Source organism: Phyllobates terribilis, unplaced genomic scaffold (genome assembly GCF_046119375.1).
Source record: "Phyllobates terribilis strain yellow unplaced genomic scaffold, ASM4611937v1 Scaffold_8__6_contigs__length_399053987, whole genome shotgun sequence".
In the NCBI taxonomy this organism is placed as follows: domain Eukaryota; kingdom Metazoa; phylum Chordata; class Amphibia; order Anura; family Dendrobatidae; genus Phyllobates; species Phyllobates terribilis.
The window spans coordinates 329224424-329250882 of NW_027362768.1; the positions used below are offsets into that span (position 1 = coordinate 329224424).

Genomic DNA, 26459 nt, shown 5'->3' on the forward strand with positions numbered 1-26459 from the left:
ATGAGGCACAAAGACGGGAAAAAATGGGAAAAAGAAAATGTACATATACACTAAAAAGAATTCCTGACTTTTTACACAATAATAAATATAATATTTTATACTATAGATTATATTATATAATTGTATAAATTATTTAATTAAGGTGAACCTTTCATCAGGTTTTCCAGATAACAGCCATTGCAACCACATTCTTCAGCCTTTTAATACATTCCAAATAAAATGCCTTATAGAAATGATAATTTAAAGGGGTTTTCCAGCCTTAGGCCTCGGCCCCACTATCAGTATTTGGTCAGTATTTTTTCTCAGGAGTGGGAGCCAAAACCAGGAGTGGGTGATAAATGCAGAATTGGTAACTTGTTTCTATTATACCTTTTCTCTGATTGTTCCTCACCTGGTTTTGGCTCCCACTCCTGAGAAAAAATAGTGACCAGATACTGATAGTGGAACCATGGCCTTAGACTACAAGTCTGCTGTCACTTCATGTGACTACAGATTTGTGGATCCTCACATCATGAGCACTGTGCACTGCATGGATTCTCTGGTGTCAGTCGGTCATGTGACCACAAGTATGTAATTTGCATACACCAATTTTGGCCACATTCGGACTAGACTTGTAAGGCCTTACTCAATAGTTTTGCATTGAGCGAGGCCATGCACGGCTTGTTGGCACGTGACCACATTTATGGAAATCACATGCTTGTGGTCATGTTCCCGGTACTGACATAGTGCGCTCGATGTGAGGATTCACAAGTCTGCAGTCACATAGAGTGGCTGTAAACTTGTAGTCTAAGGCTGGAAAACCCCTGTTAAAAAAAAAAGCTTTGAAGTTGTCCAGTGCTTCATTCTAATGAGCACTAAATGGTTTGATAAGTGTCTTTGGACAGTGCTGAGCTCCCCCTCTCTGCCTTGTAAGACCACTCCTCCACCACCTATGAATGGCGGTGGATGACATCTTCTACTTCATCCATGAAGCATGCGTAGGCTCTCTGCAGGCTGTATTCACCAATCATAGATGGAGGGGTGGCAGTGCAATGCAGAGAGGGGGCACCAAGGATGGGGGTGCCTATTGGACCACTACATACAGTGGTGGCCAAAAGTATTGGCACCCCTGCAATTCTGTCAGATAATACTCAGTTTCTTCCTGAAAATGATTGCAATCACAAATTCTTTAGTATTATTATCTTCATTTAATTTGTCTTCAATGAAAAAACACAAAAAGAATTGTCCTAAAGCCAAATTGGATATAATTCCACACCAAACCTAAAAAAGGGGGTGGACAAAAGTATTGGCACTGTTTGAAAAATCATGTGATGCTTCTCTAATTCATGTAATTAACAGCACCTGTAACTTACCTGTGGCACCTAACAGGTGTTGGCAATAACCAAATCACACTTGCAGCCAGTTAACATGGATTAAAGTTGACTCAACCTCTGCCCTGTGTCCTTGTGTGTACCACATTGAGCATGGAGAAAAGAAAGAAGACCAAAGAACTGTCTGAGCACTTGAGAAACCAAATTGTGAGGAAGCATGAGCAATCTCAATGCTACAAGTCCATCTCCAAAGACCTGAATGTTCCTGTGTCTTCCGCGCGCAGTGTCATCAAGAAGTTTAAAGCCCATGGCACTGTGGCTAACCTCCCTAGATGTCGACGGAAAAGAAAAATTGTCGAGAGATTTCAATGCAAGATTGTGCGGATGGTGGATAAAGAACCTCGAATAACATCCAAACAAGTTCAAGCTGCCCTGCAGTCCGAGGGTACAACCGTGTCAACCCGTACTATCCGTCGGCGTCTGAATGAAAAGGGACTGTATGGTAGGATACCCAGGAAGACCCCACTTCTTACCCCGAGACATAAAAAAGCCAGGCTGGAGTTTGCCAAAACTTACCTGAGAAAGCCTAAAACGTTTTGGAAGAATGTTCTCTGGTCAGATGAGACAAAAGTAGAGCTTTTTGAGAAAAAGCATCAACATAGAGTGTACAGGAAAAAAAAAGAGGCATTCAAAGAAAAGAACACGGTCCCTACAGTCAAATATGGCGGAGGTTCCCTGATGTTTTGGGGTTGCTTTGCTGCCTCTGGCACTGGACTGCTTGACCGTGTGCATGGCATTATGAAGTCTGAAGACTACCAACAAATTTTGCAGCATAATGTAGGGCCCAGTGTGAGAAAGCTGGGTCTCCCTCAGAGGTCATGGGTCTTCCAGCAGGATAATGACCCAAAACACACTTCCAAAAGCACTATAAAATGGTTTGAGAGAAAGCACTTGCGACTTCTAAGGTGGCCAGCAATGAGTCCAGACCTGAATCCCATAGAACACCTGTGGAGAGATCTCAAAATGGCAGTTTGGAGAAGGCACCCTTCAAATATCAGGGACCTGGAGCAGTTTGCCAAAGAAGAATGGTCTACAATTCCAGCAGAGCATTGTAAGAAACTCATTGATGATTACCGGAAGCGGTTGTTCGCAGTTATTTTGGCTAAAGGTTGTGCAACCAAGTATTAGGCTGAGGGTGCCAATACTTTTGTCTGGCCCATTTTTGGAGTTTTGTGTGAAATGATCAATGATTTGATTTTTGCTTCATTCTCTTTTGTGTTTTTTCCTTGCAGGCAAATTAAATGAAGATAATAATACCAAAGAATTTGTGATTGCAATCATTTTCAGGAAGAAACTGAGTATTATCTGACAGAATTGCAGGGGTGCCAATACTTTTGGCCACCACTGTATAGATGACGTTGTAGGAGAGGATTGGACATGTTGGATTTCCAACAGCTGATACTTTTGTTCTTCAAGCGAGAACATAGGAGCACTTGGCCGAGCTGAGCGTTGCTGTGTAGAGGGCACTCATCACTATCAATCTGACCAGTGGCCGACACAGAGAGAAGTGGGCCCCTGTGCAAGAACAGTACATGGAGCCCCTTTATATGTCTATCACTGAAGCTGTATGCTGCTTATGAGATGGAAGTAGGCCCCTTTATCTCTTGGGCCCATGTACGGCTGCAGAGGTTTTACCAATGATATGTCCGCCCCTGAATCTGACAACAGCTATCTAATGTGTACGGGAGGCATTTAAAGTCTGCAACATTTAAGCCTCATATTAAATCCAATAAAATAAATAAAAAATACCTGTACAACAGAGTAAGTCATAATCCTGAGACAATAAGGTGAGGAATACCATAGATACAAATCTTTTCTTTAATCTTGGTTAGATCTTCAAGAAATTACTCTTAACCCAGATATTATCCCCAAACCACAGCTTGTTATCATTGACTTGTAAATGCATTAACTGATGTCACACAGTAAATTCATAAATCCCCATGCCTTCATTAAATTTTTACACCCCATCATATACAATTTGCATCATGCTCCAAATTTCAGACATTTCTTATGGAGTCTCTTTCGTTCTATACTGGAAGTCACATCTCTGTATTCAGGATGCTACTTCGTGCACTAGCTTTCATTCCTGTACTGCCACCTCCATTAACAGCTCATGAGCTATCTCTTCTCCACTGTGCAGACAGATACTGATGTTGATGAATATATTATACCCCCAAACCAGCAGAATCCACCATGAGTGCTTTCAGGGCTGGCTACAGGTTTTCTTGGGCCCCTGGTGAAAGAGTCTCAGTGGACCCCTTTAATACATACCACAAATCATGATGCACAGATACCGCAGAGAAATATATATATATATAGTACAGTATAGAATAAATATGACCACCCATGCTGTGCCGTAAATAAGCCCTACACTGTGCCCTGGAATAAATAATGGACCTTCCCTGTGCTCTTTGCACAAAAATGACCCCACATTGTCTCTCTTATGTTACATCATGCCCACACTGTCCCTTTCTATAAAATAGTCCCATCATACTGTTCCCTCATTCCTTACTGAGCCTTCTCTTTATACTGTCCTTCCAATGCTGCCTCTTCTCCATTCTGACCCCAATACTGCCCCTCCTTCATAGACAGCCCCCCATGCTGCCCAATGTCCAGTCATAGACTCCTCGTATTGATCCATCTGCACACTGAGTTTCCCCTATACTGCCCAATCTACACACCAAAGCCTCACATAGTGCCCCAACTCTATACAGAGCCACCCACCATTCTGCCCGATCTCCATACTGAGCCCCCATACTGTCTTATTTCCACACAGTGACCCCCCACACTGTCACATCTCCATATTGAGCCCCCTATGCTGCCCCATCTCAATGCAGAGTCCCCCTATACTGCCCCATTCCACACAAAGACCCCATCACTGACACATCTCTATATAAAGTCCTCCTATGCTGCCCAATCGCCACACTAAGCCCCCTATACTGCTCCATCTTCACACAGAGTCCCCCTAAATTTCCACATCTCCATAAAGAGCCCCTTATCCTGCCCTATTTCCACGCAGAGTCCATCTATGCTGCCCCATCTTGATACAGAGCACTCTATACTGCCCCATCTCCATACAGAACCCCCATATATTGCTCCATCTCCATACTGAATCCCCCTATACTGTCCCATCTTTATGTAGAACCTCCCTATATTGCCCCATTTTCATATTAAGCTCCTCTATACTGCCGCATCTCTATATAAAGCCCTTCCATAGTGGCGCATCTCTATCTAGAAACCCCTTTACTGTCCCATCTTCATATTAAACTGCCCTATACTGCCATATCTCCACATTCAACCCCTTATACTGCAGCATCTCCATAAAGACCCAGCTTTACTATCGCATCCCTATACTTGCCCCTTTTCATATCAAGCCCCTCTGTGTATTACATGTTCATATCTTCAGCTCTACAGTGCTTACCATTTTCCGGCTGCTGCACGAACATCATCTGGTCCTCTGCAGCACTTTCATGATGACTGCAGCATGATGAGATGACCTCATCACACTTCACGTGTGCAGTGAAAAAATCCTGGAAGTGCCGGAGATTGTATCTTCATTTGAATTCGCATCTATAAAGACGCGAATACAAATGAATGCCAGCAGAACGTGCCTCCCCCACAACCTGACAGTGAGTGGGAATCCCATTTGTCAAGGGACGCGGCACTTGCCCGGGTGCGCCGGGTGGTGATGCCAGCCCCAAGTGCTTTATCTCTCCTCTAAGAGGCTCCCTGTATGGCTCTCTGCTGTCAACTGCTTTCTTCCCTGTCTTCCCTGTGTGATCTGAACTTCCTGAAGATTTGGATACTTTCCCTCATTCTCCACAATTTGATCTGCCCTGAACATCCTCCTCTTCCCAGCCGATATCCATAACACCAAGAGAAAGCAAGGGTAGAGCAGAGAGAGAGAGAGCTGAAACAGCCAGGAGCAATGTGCTGATAGATCAAAGTCAGAAGCAGCAGGATAATCAGCTACGTGAAGGAGTCACACAGACTCTACAACAACAAAATACTGGGACAACTTTAATGAAGACTGTTTAGAAAGTTTTGGTTTTATATTTAGTAAGCAAACAGACAATACAAAAATTTCACACCAAAGGTGTCCGTATCTTTCAAGTGTTACTTTGAATGTTTCTGCAAAGAAAAGAAGATTCTCATACAACTTTTACAATCAATTTTCAGTAACAAATAGTAAAAAATAATCAAGAACATAAAATACAAAAGAGGCACATTTAGCTAAACATAGTAATGTGTAATGTTCCAGCAGTGATCATTCACAAGAGAAAGTTATAACTGAGCTTTTTATCTAAATCTTCTCCTTTCTTTATGCAGTAACTGCATGAACTTACTGCACATCCCCCTGCAAAAAAAACGGTTGTAAACTAGAAGAAGACGTGTCTATACAAATAACCTGGTAGTGTATTGTTAAATAGAATTGTATCTTGTATTTCCTGACATGAAAACAGATATATTTCTGCAATCATCCACTTTACTCTCCATTACTAGGGTTTCTGCTTTGCTACAAAGTATACAGTGCACACAATGGCTACACAAAGAAAAACAAAAGCAAAGCAAAAATAGAAAAATAATAAATTACTACTGCAATCATGATAAAATGCTCAATGCTTTCCCTTCCATTCGAAATGGATTCAAGATTATTCAAAGCACTAGTATGTATACAATGTCTCTTCTTTATACAGGTGCATCTCACTAAATTAGAATATCATCAAAAAGATAATTTATTTCAGTTCTTCAATACAAAAAGTGAAGCTCATATATTATATAGAGTCATTACAAACAGAGTGATCTATTTCAAGTGTTTATTTCTGCTAATGTTGATGATTATGGCTTACAGCCAATGAAAACACAAAAGTCATTAGCTCAGTAAATTAAAATAATTAGCAAAAAACACGTACAAAGGCTTCCTAAGAATATAAAAAGGTCCATTAGTCTGTTTCAGTAGGCTCCACAATCATGGGGAAGACTGCTGACTTGACAGATGTCCAGAAGGCAGTCACTGACACACTCCACAAGGTCCCAGAGTCTGGAGGAAGAGTGGAGAGGCCATAATCCAAGCTGCTTGAGGTCTAGTGTGAAGATTCCACAATCAGTGATGGTTTGGGGAGCCATGTCATCTGCTGGTATAGGTCCACTGTGTTTTATCAAGACCAAAGTCAGCGCAGCCGTCTACCAGGAAATTTTAGAGCACTTCATGCTTCCCTCTGCCAACAAGCTGGAGATGGAAATTTCATTCTCCAGCGGACTTGGCCCCTGTCCACACTGCCAAAAGTACCAATACCTGGTTTATAAACAACAGTATCACTGTGCTTGATGGCCAGCAAACTCGTCTGACCTTAACCCCATAGAGAATCTATTATGGAGAATCTATGGGGTATTGTCAAGAGGAAGATGAGAGACACCAGACCCAACAATGCAGACGAGCTGAAGGCTCAAAGCAACCTGGGCTTCCATAACACCTCAGCAGTGCCACAGGCTGATCGCCTCCATGCCACGCCGCATTGATGCAGTAATTGATGCAAAAGGAGCCCCGACCAAGTATTGAGGGCATTTACTGAACATACATTTCAGTAGGACAACATTTCAGATTTTAAAAACATTTTTCAAGCTGTTGTTATAAATACATAGTTACATAGTTACATAGTTTATAAGGCCGAAAAAAGACAAGCGTCCATCCAGTTCAGCCTATTTCTTGTGCACTGCAGCTATTCCGCAGCGTTGATCCAGGGGAAGGCAACAAAAAAATATGCGGTATAGGCCAATTTACATAATTGAGGAAAAATTCACTTCCCGACACCAATCTGGCAGTCAGATTGAATCCCTGGATTAATTAACTAAGCATAAGATGTAATTTTATTGTTCTCAAGAAAGGCGTCCAGGCCTTTCTTGAACTCATTAAGTGAGTTGGACATCACCACTTCATCTCCCAGAGAGTTCCAGAGTCTCACGGCTCTGACCGTTATAAAGTATTCTAATTTACTGAGATAATGACTTTTGTGCTTTCATTGGCTGTAAGCCATAATCATCAACATTAACAGAAATAAACACTTGAAATAGATCACTCTGTTTGTAATGACTCTGTATAATATATGAGCTTCACTTTTTGTATTAAAGAACTGAAATAAATTAACTTTTTGATGATATTCTAATTTAGTGAGATGCACCTGTATCATATGAGCCCAAAATTGAGAACAATGACACACTAAACTAAGACTAATACAAACGAGCATACACAGATAGTAGTGTGTAATACGTTGACACAAAATAATATCGGAAGGGATTTTGTCGCATGTGTATGAATCTGGGTTACATGTGATGAAGTGGAGATTAATAGTTCACTGTGTGGTCTTCTTTGGGATCCCAATTTATCGGCACAGTGGGGATCTCCTGATCCCTGTGTGCCAGCAAGGAATAGATGAGGTGAGGAGGAGGCTGTGTATGTGTGATTTCTATTTTCATTGTAGTTTATTGGGAATACTGAAACACTTGGCCATTTTAGAAACTCGCATAAACTATAATAGAGGGAGCTGTTTGCAAGGTCTCTTCCTTTCTGAAGTCAAAAGAGGGAAGAAGGAGGACTTCCAATCATCTGACTGCTGGAGTCTTGGAAGTTTAATCACTGACCTATTACAGATTATTCCTCTGGCCGTGAGGAATACAGTTCTTTTCCTCCTGGTAGCTGGGCTTTCAGAGTGGCAGCCAGGCAGCTTGAGAACTCTATTAACCTACAGATTAACCCTATATCTCCAGGTTAATAGCATGTGGGTACATGACAGCCCTTAAAGATGCTGTTACTACAGTATACTGTATCACAGATCAATCAGTTCACAGTTACACTGACTGACTAGGCAGGTCCAGCACTTCCCTATCTCACTTGAATCTTTGGATTAATATTGACAGACTGAGACTACATCTTCCATTTTCAATGTGCTTCAGCTCTGCAGTAGTACACCACAATAAAAATAAGCCTTTTTCTGTCCCTGAAGTGTGGAATGAGTTGTGCGCTCTGATCTCCTATCCCTATGCTATTAAAGCCTAAAATGGAGCTGCTTGGCCAGCCCCCAACTTTTATACTGCCTGTGATAGCCCCCTGATTGGCTGCTCTTGACTATGTGGTGCAATAGTTGCAGGACATTATGGGGAAGCCCATGTGGCTGCGACTAACATCATTAACTCACTGCCATGCAACTGTTGTTTGCTATCCCGGGGCTCCTTCCCTAACTGTAAAACTAGGGGCACACTACCTATCCCTGCTCCCTGGATTACTTCTAATGGTGAAAACACCGGATCCACGTGCCTTGCTGGGCTCCTGAATCAGCCCTTATCTGTCCCCTCCCCACACAGGGAAGTGGGGAGAAGTAATCTATAAAAATACACAAGCCAGACTAACAGGGGAAGATGTACAGGGATAAATGAAAATACCAATCATACAAAAATGCACTCACAAACAACAGAGTGGAACAACGGGACGTAAAGGAAGGAAAAACCAAATAGGAGAGGATGAGAATATGCACACAGACAAATCACCAAGCAACAATATTTAGAACAACACTCCAAACGCCTCTCCAAATAAACACCTCCAACTACAGAACCAGGCAGTATAAAACTAACCAGGCTAGTATATATTGCAAAGGGGAGTGGCCAACACTGAACAGCTGAGACCACCAGAGCAGGGAAGCTTCAGAAACTCTCAACTGAATATATTAACCCCTATTAATCAGTATGTCAAATCAGACACTGTGGTCTTCTGGCCCCTCTCTGTAGCAGTAAACCTTTGACCTCACTCTTTGAGTCTTCAGCAGTGTGTGAAATGGCACCTGGCATTTTTTTAGCGATCCTTGCAAATTGAATCAAGATGTTCCAGTAAAAGGGGAACTGCAAATTTGAGAAAATTTGACTTGAAGTTGATCCTCCACTGATCAATCTGCTCATTTATATTTGTCTCGTGTTCATAAAGAGGTAAAACTGCAAAGTGCTTGTAAAAACAAGCAACTTTTCAATTTACTTCTTATTAAAAATCCTCTGCATTCTCAATGCAAAGGAATTTTTAATTATATAGTCTACAATGCATTTCAAAGGCTACTGGCTATGTCTGCAGTGGCTGGTTTCCCAGGTAAGGAGTGTGCAATTGTAAGTTGCTTAAGCCCTTGTGCTCCTCTGATGCTGCAAAGGCGATGCTGCAAAGGCAAAGCTGCTTCTGCTAGCAGCACGGTAGAGCTCTTGGAGAACAAAGCTTTTAAGGTTGATTTAGGTTTATGGCCAGTATAATAACAGATGGGGAAATACATCTAAAACCATTGTTGGATTTTACTTTTGTATTTTATTATTAAACATAGTTCATTGTTTTATTTTTCCATTTAATCTTCACAATTTTATAACATATTAAAGACAAGGCTTCAGCTTTTGACAAACATACAATAATATGAATTTGGTTTTAGACTAATGTACTGAGGAATTGTGCCGTAATATTAATAAACATTAATCACAGCTCACTCGCTCCCCATTACAATTATTTTAATATGTTTTTAATTCCTCAGACTGGTTGGTGGTAAGGAATGCATTTTATTACTGAATATATCAATTAATGGGTGAATACAGTAATTAACTTCAATGGTTGGATACTGCACATATCACCTTTTCGTAATAAAATTGCCCTTTGTTTCAGGCAGCAATTTACATTCTTTCATTCATTAATTTTCAGACCCACTGATAAGCAGTTTGCAGCCTGATCCAAGTTTCAGATTTTTCTTGTGAGAGTATCTCTCTCAGTAATATAGGCTGTATGTGAGCTTTGTGTGTATACAGGGTGCTGCTGTCTTCATTTGCTTTTACGAATAAGCACAGCTCCAATACTGAATTTATTTCCTTTACATGTGCTTTTCTCCTTGTCTATCGGGTGATTTCCCTACCCTCTGGAAGACTTAAAGAGAATCTGTTAGTAGAAACAACCCTCCTAAGCCAATTATAGGGGCATGCAGGTCATAGAGAGTTCAATAAAATGATACCTTGATATCTGCGATCTGATGTCTTATTCCAGAGAAATCCAGGTTTTTCTTAATATGTAAATGAGCTGTTAAAATCTATGGGCCGGACATAGATCTTCCCAAAAATCTCCAGAGCTTATTTTAAATGAAAGGGGGCGTTATCAGTGTGAGACATTTAATAACTGATAGTTATAATCATACTCAGCAGAACTGATCTTTGTCTCATTAGAAAGGCATTTTAAGCAGCAACTGTAGCAGTTGTCCTATAATAATGCTGTCATATCTGCTACAGAGCTGTGCTAGATTTCAAAAAACACTTCTCCAGGTTCCATCTTACAGGCAGTCAGTGTAGGGGGTGGGGCAGTACAGCAGAACTTTGTCGCATTACAAACGCATCTACAGTTGTAGTTTTCCACTTATATTGCTGTCATCTCTGCTATACTGCCTCTTCCACCACACTGGCTGTGTGAGATGAAAACTAAAGAAAGGTTAGTTGCAGTCAGACACAGCTCTGCAACTGAGCAGACAAGAGAAGAGGAGACATGCAACTGTAAATGTATTTGTAATGAGACAATGTTCAGTTGTGCTGTACAGTATTAGTGATAATCCCACACAGTTCTGCAGTTCAATCAGAAGATCAAAAGGTCAGTAATTACATGTCACATGTTACATGGTAATGCCCCCTTTCACTAAAAATAAGCTCTGGAGGCAGATTCTTAAGGAGATCTATGTCCAGCCCATAGATCTTAACAGCTCATTTATATATTTAGAAAAACCTGGATTTCTCTGGAATAAGACATCGGATCGCAGATATCAATTTATCATTTTATTCAACTTTCTATGACCTGCACGTCAAAGTAGAAAGTTTAAGAGAGTTGATTATACTGAAAGATTCCCTTTAAGATATTTTCTTCCCTCTCCATGGCAGATCTGTGCACAAATTCCCCCTCCTGCTATCTCTAACACTGAGACAAGGGAGAGGGAAAGCATAAAGAGCTGTCAGGAGCATGAGCTGTGCCGGATTTGCAACATTTTTGCAAAGGTTTTGCAAAGCACTCAGCTAGCAAAAGCAGGAAAATGGTAGATTTTTTTTTATTGAAGACTATTTAGAAGGTTGCTTTGCATTAATGAAGCAAATGAACAATAAAAAATAAGGTGATGGTTTAGTCTTAAAATGGTATATCTGAAAAAATGATAAATAGATAGAAAACTTTGAAAACAAATTACTAACTATTGTACCAATAAACAATTCTCCCATTATTAGGCTTTGTCAAATCACTTGAGCATAGATGAATAATGAAATGTCATCCAAATATGCCAATTATTATTAACATAGCTCTAAGAAATGAATCTTTCACCTTATCCATTCAGCAAGCAACACATTAATAAATATAAGCTAGATTAAAAGAAGGCACTTTAGGTTAAGTGTTTAATTAACATTTAGAGAAGCGTTGGTACTTGGGATTAAAGTGCACCTCCTGTTTTGTAAAACTTTCAAGAAAACAGGAGGAGGTAAAAGCTGAGAATTATTCTATGTGTTTAATTAAGATATTGTGCTCTGTAAAGTAGCTTGAGCATTGATCCAGATGCCTTACTTAATTGTAGTAACTTCACACTCCACTAGGGTGAGCTGCATAGGGTTCTACTGGTCTAGATTACAACCTCGAGAGGTGGAAAAAGGCCTTCAGGATTTTAGAAACTCAACAGAGTAAAGGGAGCAAAGTATTGTTGCTCTGCAATAAAGAAACAGAAGCACAGACTAATTGTGTTTATAAATATAAAGTTTAATTATTAAGTTTTGCAACTTTGTTATAAACTTTGGGCCTGATTTATCATTTGCATTTTTTCTTTTTTGTCTTGTGCTATTAGTTGCCATTTTTTTGGAGGCTAATTCTTCATCATGTCACAATCGGTTGATGAATTTTGCGCAAAATCAGAAATGGTCATTATTTTTTATCGTTAACCTATTTTTGAGACTTTTTAGCATTACAAAATTTGTAACAATTTTTTTTGGCATATATGGAGTCCATTTGCGCAAAAATTGTTGCAATGTTTTAAAAAAGTTGTAATTGATGAATCAGTTGAAACCATGTGGCAACGCTAAACCTTGCCCACAATGACAAACATAAAAAATACACAGGCGGATATATGTAAAATAAACTTTAAAAAGTCACAAATTGAATGAAGAGTTTGTGCAAAGGAAAAACAGTGGAAACCCAACAAAAACAAGACAAAAAAAGGAGCAAATGCAATAATGAATCAGACCTTTTGTATTTCGATTCCGAAACCATGATCATGACTAATTCCAGACTATTAGAGTTGAGCGAGCATGCTCGACACTGCTCGGTACTCGCCTGAGCATCTCACTACTCGGGATGTTCGGCGAGCACCGAGCATTTCCGGGTTACTCGGGCGGGAGTTCGGGTCTCCGCCCTGCACGTTTGGCGCTCTTTACAGAGCCAATGAGCATGCAGGGATTGCCAGCCAGTCACTGTAATGCCGCAGCCATGTTGTTTGTGGGCATTACAGTGATTGGCTGGCCGCACTGCGTCACCTCGAGTACTTAAAACCGGGCGCCGCCATCTTGGACACAGTCGGCCAGAATCAGACAGTGCAGGGAGAGTGCTCCTGAGCTAGGGAGAGATTTATACTGCGAAATAGGTAGTGTAGGGTCTATAAAGCCTGCCAAATCAAACAAACAGTCCTTCTGAGGACTAATATCCGTCCCAGATATCAGGCAGGCAGGCAGGCTGTATAGGAGACGCAGTGGTTATACCAACAAACGCTGCATTACAGTCCTGTGTGCTCCTGCTGTTCAAATTGCTAGACTTATTCCCCGGTCTCAGGGGGCAGGAAAAATCCTTTTTTTTTTCATCTAAAGCCTCTATTTTTTTTTCCCTCAGTCAGACTGTACAAATACGCGTCTTATTAACCTTTTGGTATTCCCCCTCCCCCCCTCCAAAAAAAAAATTTAGTGTGTCTGTGACTGTTCAGACACCAATATATCTGTTTAAAAGAGTCTCGTGTAGGCCAGATAACTAGAACTGTGGTTTTGCAGTTCCACGTTTTAAATCTCTGTATTATCCTGCTTTTGGCATTTTTTCCGTAAAAAACCCAGTAATAGTGTCTCCCTGACTGTTCAGATACAAATATATCTGTTTAAAAGAGTCTGGTGTAGGCCAGAGAAATAGAACTGTGATTTTCCTCTTCCACGGTTCAAATCTCTGTATTATCCTGCTTTTGGCATTTTTTGCCGTAAAAAAAAACAGTAATAGTGTCTCCCTGACTGTTCAGACACAAATATATCTGTTTAAAAGAGTCTGGTGTAGGCCAGAGAAATAGAACTGTGGTTTTCCTCTTCCATGGTTCAAATCTCTGTATTATCCTGCTTTTGGCATTTTTTCCGTAAAAAAAAAACAGTAATAGTGTTTTCCTGACTGTTCAGATAGAAATATATCTGTTTAAAAGAGTCTGGGGTAGGCCAGAGACATATAACTGTGGTTTTCCTCTTCCACGGTTCAAATCTCTGTATTATCCTGCTTTTGGCATTTTTTTCCTTAAACAAAAACAGTAATAGTGTCTCCCTGACTGTTCAGACAGAAATATATCTGTTTAAAAGAGTCTGGTGTAGGCCAGAGAACTAGAACTGTGGTTTTCCTCTTCAACGGTTCAAATCTCTGTATTATCCTGCTTTTGGCATTTTTTTTTCGTAAAAAAAAACAGTAATAGTGTCTCCCTGACTGTTCAGACACAAATATGTCTGTTTAAAAGAGTCTGGTGAAGGCCAGAGAAATAGAACTATGGTTTTCCTCTTCCATGGTTCAAATCTCTGTATTATCCTGCTATTGGCATTTTTTCCGTAAAAAAAAACAGTAATAGTGTCTCCCTGACTGTTCAGACACAAATATATCTGTTTAAAAGAGTCTGGTGTAGGCCAGAGAAATAGAACTGTGGCTTTGCAGTTCCACGGTTCAAATCTCTGTATTATCCTGCTTTTGGCATTTTTTCCGTAAAAAAAAACCAGTAATAGTGTTTCCCTGACTGTTCAGATAGAAATATATCTGTTTAAAAGAGTCTGGGGTAGGCCAGAGACATATAACTGTGGTTTTCCTCTTCCACGGTTCAAATCTCTGTATTATCCTGCGTTTGGCATTTTTTTCCTTAAACAAAAACAGTAATAGTGTCTCCCTGACTGTTCAGACAGAAATATATCTGTTTAAAAGAGTCTGGTGTAGGCCAGAGAACTAGAACTGTGGTTTTCCTCTTCAACGGTTCAAATCTCTGTATTATCCTGCTTTTGGCATTTTTTTTTCGTAAAAAAAAACAGTAATAGTGTCTCCCTGACTGTTCAGACACAAATATATCTGTTTAAAAGAGTCTGGTGAAGGCCAGAGAAATAGAACTATGGTTTTCCTCTTCCATGGTTCAAATCTCTGTATTATCCTGCTATTGGCATTTTTTCCGTAAAAAAAAACAGTAATAGTGTCTCCCTGACTGTTCAGACACAAATATATCTGTTTAAAAGAGTCTGGTGTAGGCCAGAGAAATAGAACTGTGGCTTTGCAGTTCCACGGTTCAAATCTCTGTATTATCCTGCTTTTGGCATTTTTTCCGTAAAAAAAAAACAGTAATAGTGTCTTCCTGACTGTTCAGACACAAATATATCTGTTTAAAAGAGTCTGGTGAAGGCCAGAGAAATGGAACTGTGGTTTTCCTCTTTCATGGTTCTAATCTCCTTTTTATTACCTTTTTTCCATTGATAGTGCGAGTGTAAGCTATTTTACTTCATTTACAATGGGCAAGGCGCGTGGCAAGGGACGTAGAACTGGACGTTCTGGTGATGGTGCGTGTAGAGGACGGGGCCGTGGCCAAGGTGAAAATGTGCCACAACCAGCAGCCACATCTTCTCGCCCCCACTTCTTGACCGAATTACTAGGGAAGCACACTACAACACCAGTATTGTGAACTGATCAGTGTGAACAGGTTATTAATTGGATAGCAGATAATACTTCCAGTTACCTGGGCACCACCACCTCCGATCTGTCTTCCACACGGTCAAGTTTTAGTAGCCATGAGTCTCGACTGCATACTCCTCCTCACCCTGATGCTCCTTCCTTCCACCATGCCGAGTGTCGTCAGACAGCAACTGATCCCACACTTGGACACTCTGAAGAGCTGTTCACTGGTCCATTTCCATATTTGGGCCCCTCGCCTGCTCCGCTTGAAGTGGTGGAAGAGGAGATCCCATGTAGTGATGCCCAAATATTTGAACAGTCACGGCCAGAGGAAGTCGATGCTGGCAATTTGTCACAAGAGGTGGACGATGACGAGACACAATTGCCACGAAGTGAGGAGGAGGATCGTGGTGCGGAAGTGGAAAAGGAGGAGGTGGTGGATGATCTAGTAACTGACCCAACGTGGCAGGAGGACACGCAGAGTGAGGCCAGCAGCACACAGTGGGAGGGAGGCAGAGTACCCCAACAGGCAGGAAGAAGCAGTGTGGTGGCCGCACACAGAAGGCGGAAAACAGTTCCCCGTAACACCAACACGAGGGATGTTGCCAGAGTCTGGAATTTTTTTAAAGACTCTGCTGATAACCCTAAAAAGGCCATTTGTACCACCTGTCATGCCAGCATCAGCAGGGGTGACAAAACTACCAGCCTGACCACCACCAGCATGATCAGGCACATGTCAGCAAAGCACCCGACTTTGTGGGGCGAACCCCAGGGTCCACGACCAGTGTCAGCGGGTGTCACCACTGCTTCTTCCGCTGTTGTGCGTGTAAGAAAACCCCCTGTTGTGTGTGTAAGGCAATCCCCTGTCTATACTGCATGCAAAGATGCCTCCTCCTCTCAGTCTTCACTTGTTATGGCAGTTTCTCAAGAAACAGCATCAACGTCCACGTTCACGTCCCACCGCAGCGTTCAATTGTCCATATCCCAGACCTTTGAACGAGAGCGCAAATTCGCTGCCAACGCCCCACAGGCCACAGTCCTAAATTCGCACATTTCACGACTGCTTGCGTTGGAAATGCTGCCTTTTAGGCTGGTGGAGACGGAATCCTTCCGCAACCTTATGGCGGTGGCCGTCCCTCGGTACTCGGTCCCCAGCCGACACTATTTTGCCCGGTGTGCCATCCCCGCACTACACAAGCACGTGTCCCAAAACATCTGCCGTGCCCTCAACAACGCAGTTACTGGGAGAGTCCACCTGACAACGGACACGTGGACAAGTGCTTGTGGCCAGGGATGGTACATCTCCCTGACGGCACACTGGGTAAACATAGTGGAAGCCGGGACCCAGTCGGACCTTGGGACGGAACACATCCTCTCCACACCGAGGATTGCGGGCCCTATGTCAGTCAGAGTTGCCACCACAGTGTACAGCTCCTGCGCATCATCCTCCTCATGTTCAGCCTCCATCTCAGATATCAGCACATCAGTTACAAGCTGGAAGCACTGCAGTACTGCCTCAGCCAAGCGGCAACAGGCTGTGCTGAAACTCATAAGCTTAGGTGATAAACCTCACACTGCTTGTGAGTTGTGGACAGCTGTGAAAGAGCAGGCAGATCTGTGGCTGAGACCGCTGAACCTACATTCAGGCATGGTCGTGTGTGACAATGGCCGTAACCTGGTGGCGGCTCTGAGGCGAGGCGAGATCACACAAGTACCATGCCTGGCTCATGTGCTTAACCTCGTGGTTCAGCGGTTTCTTAAATCGTACCCTGAGTTGCCAGATCTGCTCATCAAAGTACACCGCCTGTCAGCTCATTTTTGCAAGTCGGCTACAGCTTCCGCCGCCCTTGCTGTGTTGCAGCAGCGTTTGCAGCTTCCGGAACACCGACTGGTGTGTGTTGTTCCCACACGTTGGAACTCTACCCTCCACATGTTGCAAAGGATTTGTGAGCAGAAGAGAGCAGTTGTGGAGTACCAGCTGCAACAAGGCCATCGATATTCAGGTCACACTCCACACATAAGACCTCAGGAGTGGACCTGGATGTCTGACATATGTACCATCCTGACAAACTTTGAGGAGTCCACCAAGATGGTGAGTGGCGATGACGCCATCATTAGCGTCAGCATCCCACTTGTCTGTCTTTTGCAACACTCTCTGCAGAGAATTAAAGAGGAGGCATTGCAGCCAGAATATGATGAGATGGATCAAGAAGCCGTAACGGGCGATTACACACAGCCCAGCCTCATCTCATCCCAACGTACATTGGGTGACAATGAAGGAGAGGAGGAGGAAGAACAGGAGCTGGTATCATGCGCTGTAGACGGTAGTACCTGTACAACTGTCATACCGTCGGTTCAGCGTGAGTGGCCTGAGGACGGGGGGAGGAGGAGGAGAGCATGGTCAGTCGTCATCTTGGTGAGGACACGGAAGTCTTGCCCGTTACCAGTCTGGCACGCATTGCTGACTTTATGTTAGCCTGCCTTAATCGTGACTCTCGCATTGTCAAAATGTTGGGTGACAGTCATTACTGGTTGATGACTCTTTTAGACCCCCGCTACAAGGGGAACTTTCACTCTCTTATTCCTTAGGTGGAGAGGTCTACAAAAATGTGGCAGTACCAGAAGGCCCTTGCTGCAGAACTGTTAAAAAAATTCCCATCTGAACACGCTAGCAGCAGAGGTCACAGTTCGTTGACCAACCAAGGTGCACAGGCGAGAGAGATGCAACTGCAATCCAGCAGAGGCAGGGGATCACTGTCAACATTCTGGGACAGTTTTCTTAGACCCGCCCAGCTTACAGGCCCTGAGGCGCGGGGTACTCTCACAGGGAGTGGAAAGTTTCAAAAGATGGTGAGGGAGTACCTTGCCGACCGTACCAGCGTCCTCCGTGATACCTCTGTGCCTTTTAATTATTGGGTATCCAAGTTGGACACTTGGAATGAACTCGCTCTGTACGCCTTGGAGGTCCTGGCCTGCCCTGCCGCTAGCGTGTTATCGAAGCGTGTTTTTAGTGCCGCTGGGGGAATTATAACTGATAATCGCACTCGCCTGTCAACTGACAATGCTGACAAACTGACCCTTATCAAAATGAACAAGGGCTGGATTGGGCCAGACTTCTCATCACCACCAAATGACAGCAGAGTAACATAAAGTCAATTCCACTGTGTTATCTCGGGAGGTGTATTCCCATGCACCGCTTCACACCCACACATGGGTATACGCTTCCTCATTTCGGCTGTATTTTGCTCTTCTCCTTATCCTCAGCCTCCAGCACCACTATACCACCAGGATGACCGTGGTCCGTGTTGCCAGCATTGCAAGTTCCTCAGTCCTAATTTTTGGCAGCTTTTGCTTGGAAGGCATAGGCAAAGACTATGGGAGACCCACTCCCAAATAATGGGAATAATGTTTTTAATATGCTGTACTGCATGGTTCTTGTAAAGGGCATTGCAAGATGCTCCGTCCTAATTTTTGGCAGCTTTTGCTTGGAAGGCATAGGCAAAGACTATGGGAGACCCACTCCCCAATAATGGGAATAATATTTTTAATATGCTGTACTGCATGGCTCTTGTAAGGGGCATTGCAAGTTGCTCCGTCCTAATTTTTGGCAGCTTTTGCTTGGAAGGCATAGGCAAAGACTATGGGAGACCCACTCCATAATAAGGGGAATAATGTTTTTAATATGCTGTACTGCATGGCTCTTGTAAGGGGCATTAAAACCATCTTGTTAAGCTACTGCGACCTCCACCACTTCTCCAAGGGGCATTAAAACCGTCTTAAGTTACTGCGACCTCCACCACTCTTTCAAGGGGCATTAAAACCGTCTTGTTAAGCTACTGCGACCTCCACCACTCTTCCAAAGGGCATTGATTTTGATTTTTATTCCACTGCGACCTCCACCACTTTTCCAAGGGGCATTAAAACCGTATTGCTAAGCTACTGCGACCTCCACCACTCTTCCAAGGGGCATTGATATTGTCTTTAAATTCCACTGCGACCTCCACCACTTGTCCAAGGGGCATTAAAACTGTCTTGTTAAATCACTCTGACCACCACTTTTCCAAGGGGCATTAAAACCGTCTTGTTAAGCTACTGCGACCTCCACCACTCTTACAAGTGGCATTAAAACTGTCTTGTTAAGCTACTGCGACCTCCACCACTCTTCCAAGGGGCATTGATATTGTCTTTTTATTCCACTGCGACCTCCACCACTTTTCCAAGGGGCATTAAAACTGTCTTGTTAAACCACTCTGACCTCCACGTCTCTTCCAAGGGGCATTAAAACCGTCTTGTTAAGCCACGTCTCTTCCAAGAGGCATTAAAACTGTCTTGTTAAGCTACTGCGACCTTCACCACTCTTCCAAGGGGCATTAAAACCGTCTTCCTAAGCTACTGTGACTTCCACGTCTCTTCCAAGAGGCATTAAAACTGTCTCGTTAAGCTACTGCGACCTCCACCACTCTTCCAAGGGGCATTAAAACCGTCTTGTTAAGCTACTGTGACCTCCACGTCTCTTCCAAGGGGCATTAAAACGTCTTCTTAAGCTACTGCGACCTCCACCACTCTTCCAAGGGGCATTAAAACCGTCTTTTTAAGCTACTGCGATTTCCACCACTCTTCCAAGGGGCATTGATATTGTCTTTTTATTCCACTGCGACCTCCACCACTTTTCCAAGGGGCATTAACACCGTCTTATTAAGCTACTGCGACCTCCACCACTCTTCCAAGGGGCATTATAACCGTCTTGTTAAACCACTCTGAACTCCAAGTCTCTTCCAAGGGGCATTAAAACCGTTTTGTTAAGCTACTGCGACCTCCACCACTTTTCCAAGGGGCATTAAAACCGTCTTCTTAAGCTACTGCGACCTCCACCACTCTTCCAAGGGGCATTAAAACCGTCTTGTTAAGCTACTGCGACCTCCACCACTCTTCCAAGGGGCATTGATATTGTCTTTTTATTCCACTGCAACCTTCACCACTTTTCCAAGGGGAATTAAAACCGTCTTGATAAACCACTCTGACCTCCACGTCTCTTCCAAGGGGCATTAAAACCGTCTTGTTAAGCTACTGCGACCTACACCACTTTTCCAAGGGACATTAAAACCGTCTTGTTAAGCTACTGCGACCTCCACCACTCTTCCAAGGGGCATTAAAACCATCTTGTTAAGCTACTGCGACCTCCACCACACTTCCAAGGGGCATTGATACCGTCTTGTTAAGCTACTGTGACCTCCACCACTCTTCCAAGTGGCATTAAAACTGTCTTGTTAAGCTACTGCGACCACCACCACTCTTCCAAGGGGCATTAAACCCGTCTTGTTAAGCTACTGCGACCTCCACCACTCTTCCAAGGGGCATTGATATTGTCTTTTTATTCCACTGCGACCTCCACCACTTTTCCAAGGGGCATTAAAACCTTCTTGTTAAGCTACTGTGACCTCTCCGTCTCTTCCAAGAGGCATTATAACTCTCTTGTTAAGCTACTGCGACCTCCACCACTCTTCCAAGGGGCATTAAAACCGTCTTGTTAAGCTACTGTGACCTCCACTTCTTTTGCAAGGGGCATTAAAACCGTCTTGTTAAGCTACTGCGACCTCCACCACTCTTCCAAGTGGCATTAAAACCGTCTTGTTAAGCTACTGCGACCTCCACCACTCTTCCAAGGGGCATTGATATTGTCTTTTTATTCCACTGCGACCTCCACCACTTTTCCATGGGGCATTAAAACCGTCTTGTTAAGCTACTGCAACCTCCACCACTCTTCCAAGGGGCATTGATATTGTCTTTTTATTCCTCTGTGACCTCCACCACTTTTCCAAGGTGCATTAAAAAAGTCTTGTTAAACCACTCTGACCTCAACGTCTCTTCCAAAGGGCATTAAAACCATCTTGTTAAGCTACTGCGACCTCCACCACTCTTCCAAGGGGCATTAAAACCGTCTTGTTAAGCTACTGCGACCTCCACCACTCTTCCAATGGGAATTGATATTGTCTTTTTATTCCACTGCGACCTCCACCACTTTTCCAAGGGGCATTAAAACCGTCTTGTTAAGCTACTGCTACCTCCACCACTCTTCCAAGGGGCATTGATATTGTCTTTTTATTCCACTGCGACCTCCACCACTTTTCCAAGGGGCATTAAAACTGTCTTGTTAAACGACTCTGACCTCCACCTCTCTTCCAAGGGGCATTAAAACCATCTTGTTAAGCTACTGTGACCTCCACGTCTCTTCCAAGAGGCATTATAACTGTCTTGTTAAGCTACTGCGACCTCCACCACTCTTCCAAGGGGCATTAAAACCATCTTGTTAAGCTACTGTGACCTCCACGTCTCTTACAAGGGGCATTAAAACCATCTTGTTAAGCTACTGCGACCTCCACCACTCTTCCAAGGGGCATTAAAACCGTCTTGTTAAGCTCCTGCGACCTCCACCACTCTTCCAAGGGGCATTGATATTTTCTTTTTATTCCACTGCTACCTCCACCACTTTTCCAAGGGGCATTAACACCATCTTGTTAAGCTACTGTGACCTCCACCACTCTTCCAAGGGGCATTAAAACTGTCTTGTTAAACCACTCTGAACTCCAAGTTTCTTCCAAGGGGCATTAAAACCGTCTTGTTAAGCTACTGCGACCTCCACCACTCTTCCAAGGGGCATTAAAACCATCTTGTTAAGCTACTGCGACCTCCACCACTCTTCCAAGGGGCATTGATATTGTCTTTTTATTCCACTGCGACCTCCACGACTTTTCCAAGGGGCATTAAAACCATCTTGTTAAGCTACTGCGACCTCCACCACTCTTCCAAGGGGCATTGATATTGTCTTTTTATTCCACTGCGACCTCCACCACTTTTCCAAGGGGCATTAAAACTGTCTTGTTAAACCACTCTGACCTCCACGTCTCTTCCAAGGGGCATTAAAACCGTCTTGTTAAGCTACTGTGACCTCCACGTCTCTTCCAAGGGGCATTAAAACCGTCTTGTTAAGCTACTGCGACCTCCACTATTCTTCCAAGGGGCATTAAAACCGTCTTGTTAAGCTACTGTGACCTTCACGTCTCTTCCAAGGGGCATTAAAACTGTCTTCCTAAGCTACTGTGACCTCCACGTCTCTTCCAAGGGGCATTAAAACCGTCTTGTTAAGCTACTGTGACCTCCACGTCTCTTCCAAGGGGCATTAAAACTGTCTTGTTAAGCTACTGCGACCTCCACCATTCTTCCAAGGGGCATTAAAACCGTCTTGTTAAGCTACTGCGACCTCCACCACTTTTCCAAGGGACATTAAAACCGTCTTGTTAAGCTACTGCGACCTCCACCACTCTTCCAAGGGGCATTAAAACCATCTTGTTAAGCTACTGCGACCTCCACCACACTTCCAAGGGGCATTGATACCGTGTTGTTAAGCTACTGTGACCTCCACCACTCTTCCAAGTGGCATTAAAACTGTCTTGTTAAGCTACTGCGACCACCACCACTCTTCCAAGGGGCATTAAACCCGTCTTGTTAAGCTACTGCGATCTCCACCACTCTTCCAAGGGGCATTGATATTGTCCTTTTATTCCACTGCGACCTCCACCACTTTTCCAAGGGGCATTAAAACCTTCTTGTTAAGCTACTGTGACCTCCCCGTCTCTTCCAAGAGGCATTATAACTGTCTTGTTAAGCTACTGCGACCTCCACCACTCTTCCAAGGGGCATTAAAACCGTCTTGTTAAGCTACTGCGACCTCCACCACTCTTCCAAGTGGCATTAAAACCGTCTTGTTAAGCTACTGCGACCTCCACCACTCTTCCAAGGGGCATTGATATTGTGTTTTTATTCCACTGCGACCTCCATCACTTTTCCAAGGGGCATTAAAACCTTCTTGTTAAGCTACTGTGACCTCCCCGTCTCTTCCAAGAGGCATTATAACTGTCTTGTTAAGCTACTGCGACCTCCACCACTCTTCCAAGGGGCATTAAAACCGTCTTGTTAAGCTACTGCGACCTCCACCACTCTTCCAAGTGGCATTAAAACCGTCTTGTTAAGCTACTGCGACCTCCACCACTCTTCCAAGGGGCATTGATATTGTCTTTTTATTCCACTGCGACCTCCACCACTTTTCCAAGGGGCATTAAAACCGTCTTTTTAAGCTACTGCAACCTCCACCACTCTTCCAAGGGGCATTGATATTGTCTTTTTATTCCTCTGTGACCTCCACCACTTTTCCAAGGGGCATTAAAAGTCTTGTTAAACCACTCTGACCTCAACGTCTCTTCCAAAGGGCATTAAAACTGTCTTGTTAAGCTACTGCGACCTCCACCACTCTTCCAAGGGGCATTAAAACCGTCTTGTTAAGCTACTGCGACCTCCACCACTCTTCCAAGGGGCATTGATATTGTCTTTTTATTCCACTGCGACCTCCACCACTTTTCCAAGGGGCATTAAAATAGTCTTGTTAAGCTACTGCTACCTCCACCACTCTTCCAAGGGGCATTGATATTGTCTTTTTATTCCACTGCGACCTCCACCACTTTTCCAAGGGGCATTAAAACTGTCTTGTTAAACCACTCTGACCTCCACGTCTCTTCCAAGGGGCATTATAACTGTCTTGTTAAGCTACTGCGACCTCCACCACTCTTCCAAGGGGCATTAAAACCGTCTTGTTAAGCTACTGTGACCTCCACGTCTCTTCCAAGGGGCATTAAAACCATCTTGTTAAGCTACTGCGACCTCAACCACTCTTCCAAGGGGCATTAAAACCATCTTGTTAAGCTCCTGCGACCTCCACCACTCTTCCAAGGGGCATTGATATTTTCTTTTTATTCCACTGCTTCCTCCACCACTTTTCCAAGGGGCATTAACACCGTCTTGTTAAGCTACTGCGACCTCCACCACTCTTCCAAGGGCCATTAAAACCGTCTTGTTAAACCACTCTGAACTCCAAGTTTCTTCCAAGGGGCATTAAAACCGTCTTGTTAAGCTACTGCAAGCTCCACCACTTTTCCAAGGGGCATTAAAACCGTCTTGTTAAGCTACTGCGACCTCCACCACTCTTCCAAGGGGCATTAGAACCGTCTTGTTAAGCTTCTGCGACCTCCACCACTCTTCCAAGGGGCATTGATATTGTCTTTTTATTCCACTGCGACCTCCACCACTTTTCCAAGGGGCATTAAACCCGTCTTGTTAAGCTACTGCGACCTCCACCACTCTTCCAAGGGGCATTGATATTGTCTTTTTATTCCACTGCGACCTCCACCACTTTTCCAAGGGGCATTAAAACCGTCTTGTTAAACCACTCTGACCTCCACGTCTCTTCCAAGGGGCATTAAAACCGTCTTGTTAAGCTACTGTGACCTCCACGTCTCTTCCAAGGGGCATTAAAACCGTCTTGTTAAGCTACTGCGACCTCCACCATTCTTCCAAGGGGCATTAAAACCGTCTTGTTAAGCTACTGTGACCTTCACGTCTCTTCCAAGGGGCATTAAAACTGTCTTCTTAAGCTACTGCGACCTTCACCTCTCTTCCAAGGGGCATTGATATTGTCTTTTTATTCTACTGTGATCTACACCACTCTTCCAAGGGGCATTAAAAGCGTCTTGTTAAACCATTGATATTGTCTTTTTATTCTACTGTGATCTACACCACTCTTCCAAGGGGCATTAAAAGCGTCTTGTTAAACCACTCTGAACTCCACAGCTCTTCCAAGGGGCATTGAAATGTTGTTTTTAATTAACTCTAACCTCCACGACTCTTCCAAGGGGCATTGCATTTCCTCCTAATTTTAGTCAGCTTTTGCTTTTCAGTGCATAGGCGAACACTAAGGGAGACCCACTCCCCAATAATGGGTAGAAGGTTTTTTAGTACGCTGTAATCCACGTCTGTTTCAAGGGGCATTGCAGTTCCTCATAATTTTTGGAAAGCCTTCCATTCACTGCTTAGGCCAACAGTGTACAGGAGACCCAGTTGCTATAAATGGAAAAAACGGTTTAGTTAAGCCCCTCTGACCTCCATGTCACTTCCAAGGGGCATTGGAGTGCCTCAAAATTTTTGGTAGGCATTGCACTCACTGTATGCCCTATAACTGTGTAGCCAAACTGCTCCTTTTGGTACAGAAACATATCCTACAAGACATGTGTGGTTGACTGGCCTGATATTGATGTGGATGGTCCCTGTTCCTCCTGCTCTTTCTCCTTTGCCACCACCTCATCCATCATTCATCACCTGAAGCTTTGTTTTAGTGGGACATATAAAACTGGGATAGTAGCAGGAAAACATCCAGCAATCCTCGGAGGAGGTAGGATATGAGCCAAAACGCTGACCACCTCAGGCCTAGCCGCTACTACATACATGCGCTTGCTTTCCAAGGAACAGAAAGCTAAGGAGATGGATGGTCTCATGATCATGAATAATTTACTCGTTGTGTAGGAGGCCGACCTCTGCTGCTGTCTACCTTTTGAACTTTGTGTTGAAGCCTGATTGACCCAGGACCCGCAATCCTCTGTGTCTGGAGGACGTGTTGCATCCCAGTGTCCAACTGTGTCCCGGCTTCCACAATATTAACCCAGTGTGACGGCGTCAGTCAGATGGACCATCCCTGGCCACATTCACTTGTCCACGTGTTTGTGGTTAGGCTGTCCTTCAAATAGGGGCGGCTGGGGACCGTTTATGGACACCCGGCCGCCCCCAGGTGGCTGGGGACCGTCTGTGGGCACCCGGCCACAGGGTGGCTGGGGACCGAGTATGGACACCAGGCCGCCCCCTTGCGGCTGGGGACCGAGCGTGGACACCCGGCCGCCGGGCGGCTGGGGACTGAGTATGGATACCAGGCCGCCGACGCAGCCATGACATGGTGGCCGGCATCTGCCTCCACATGCCTAAAAGGCCCAATTTCAAGTGCAAACATGCTAGCAGTATGGTATTGCAGCCTGGGGGTGGGTGGGTGGCAGGTTGCACCCTTACGCTTGCATTCCAAGAAAACAAAGCAGATGCTAACTTCTATCATCATCATCATGCTCCTCACCTTGTCACTCTCAGCTCCCCTGATGGAAAAGCCAGGGCCCACCGGAGGAGTCTGGTTCTCTGGTGGGCTCGTCCAATGCTGCCCTAAAGCAGGCCAGGCTAAGAAAAGTGTGGGGGAAGTTCCCAGGAGAAAT

The 26459-nt window shown here is 44.0% G+C and overlaps 1 protein-coding gene across 1 annotated transcript in view; it reads right to left on the reverse strand.

Annotated features, from left to right (window-relative positions):
* Window positions 1-26459, reverse strand: part of CFAP20DC (CFAP20 domain containing) — a 692474-nt gene that overhangs the window by 348160 nt on the left and 317855 nt on the right. The gene's annotated exons all lie outside the window — the stretch shown is intronic.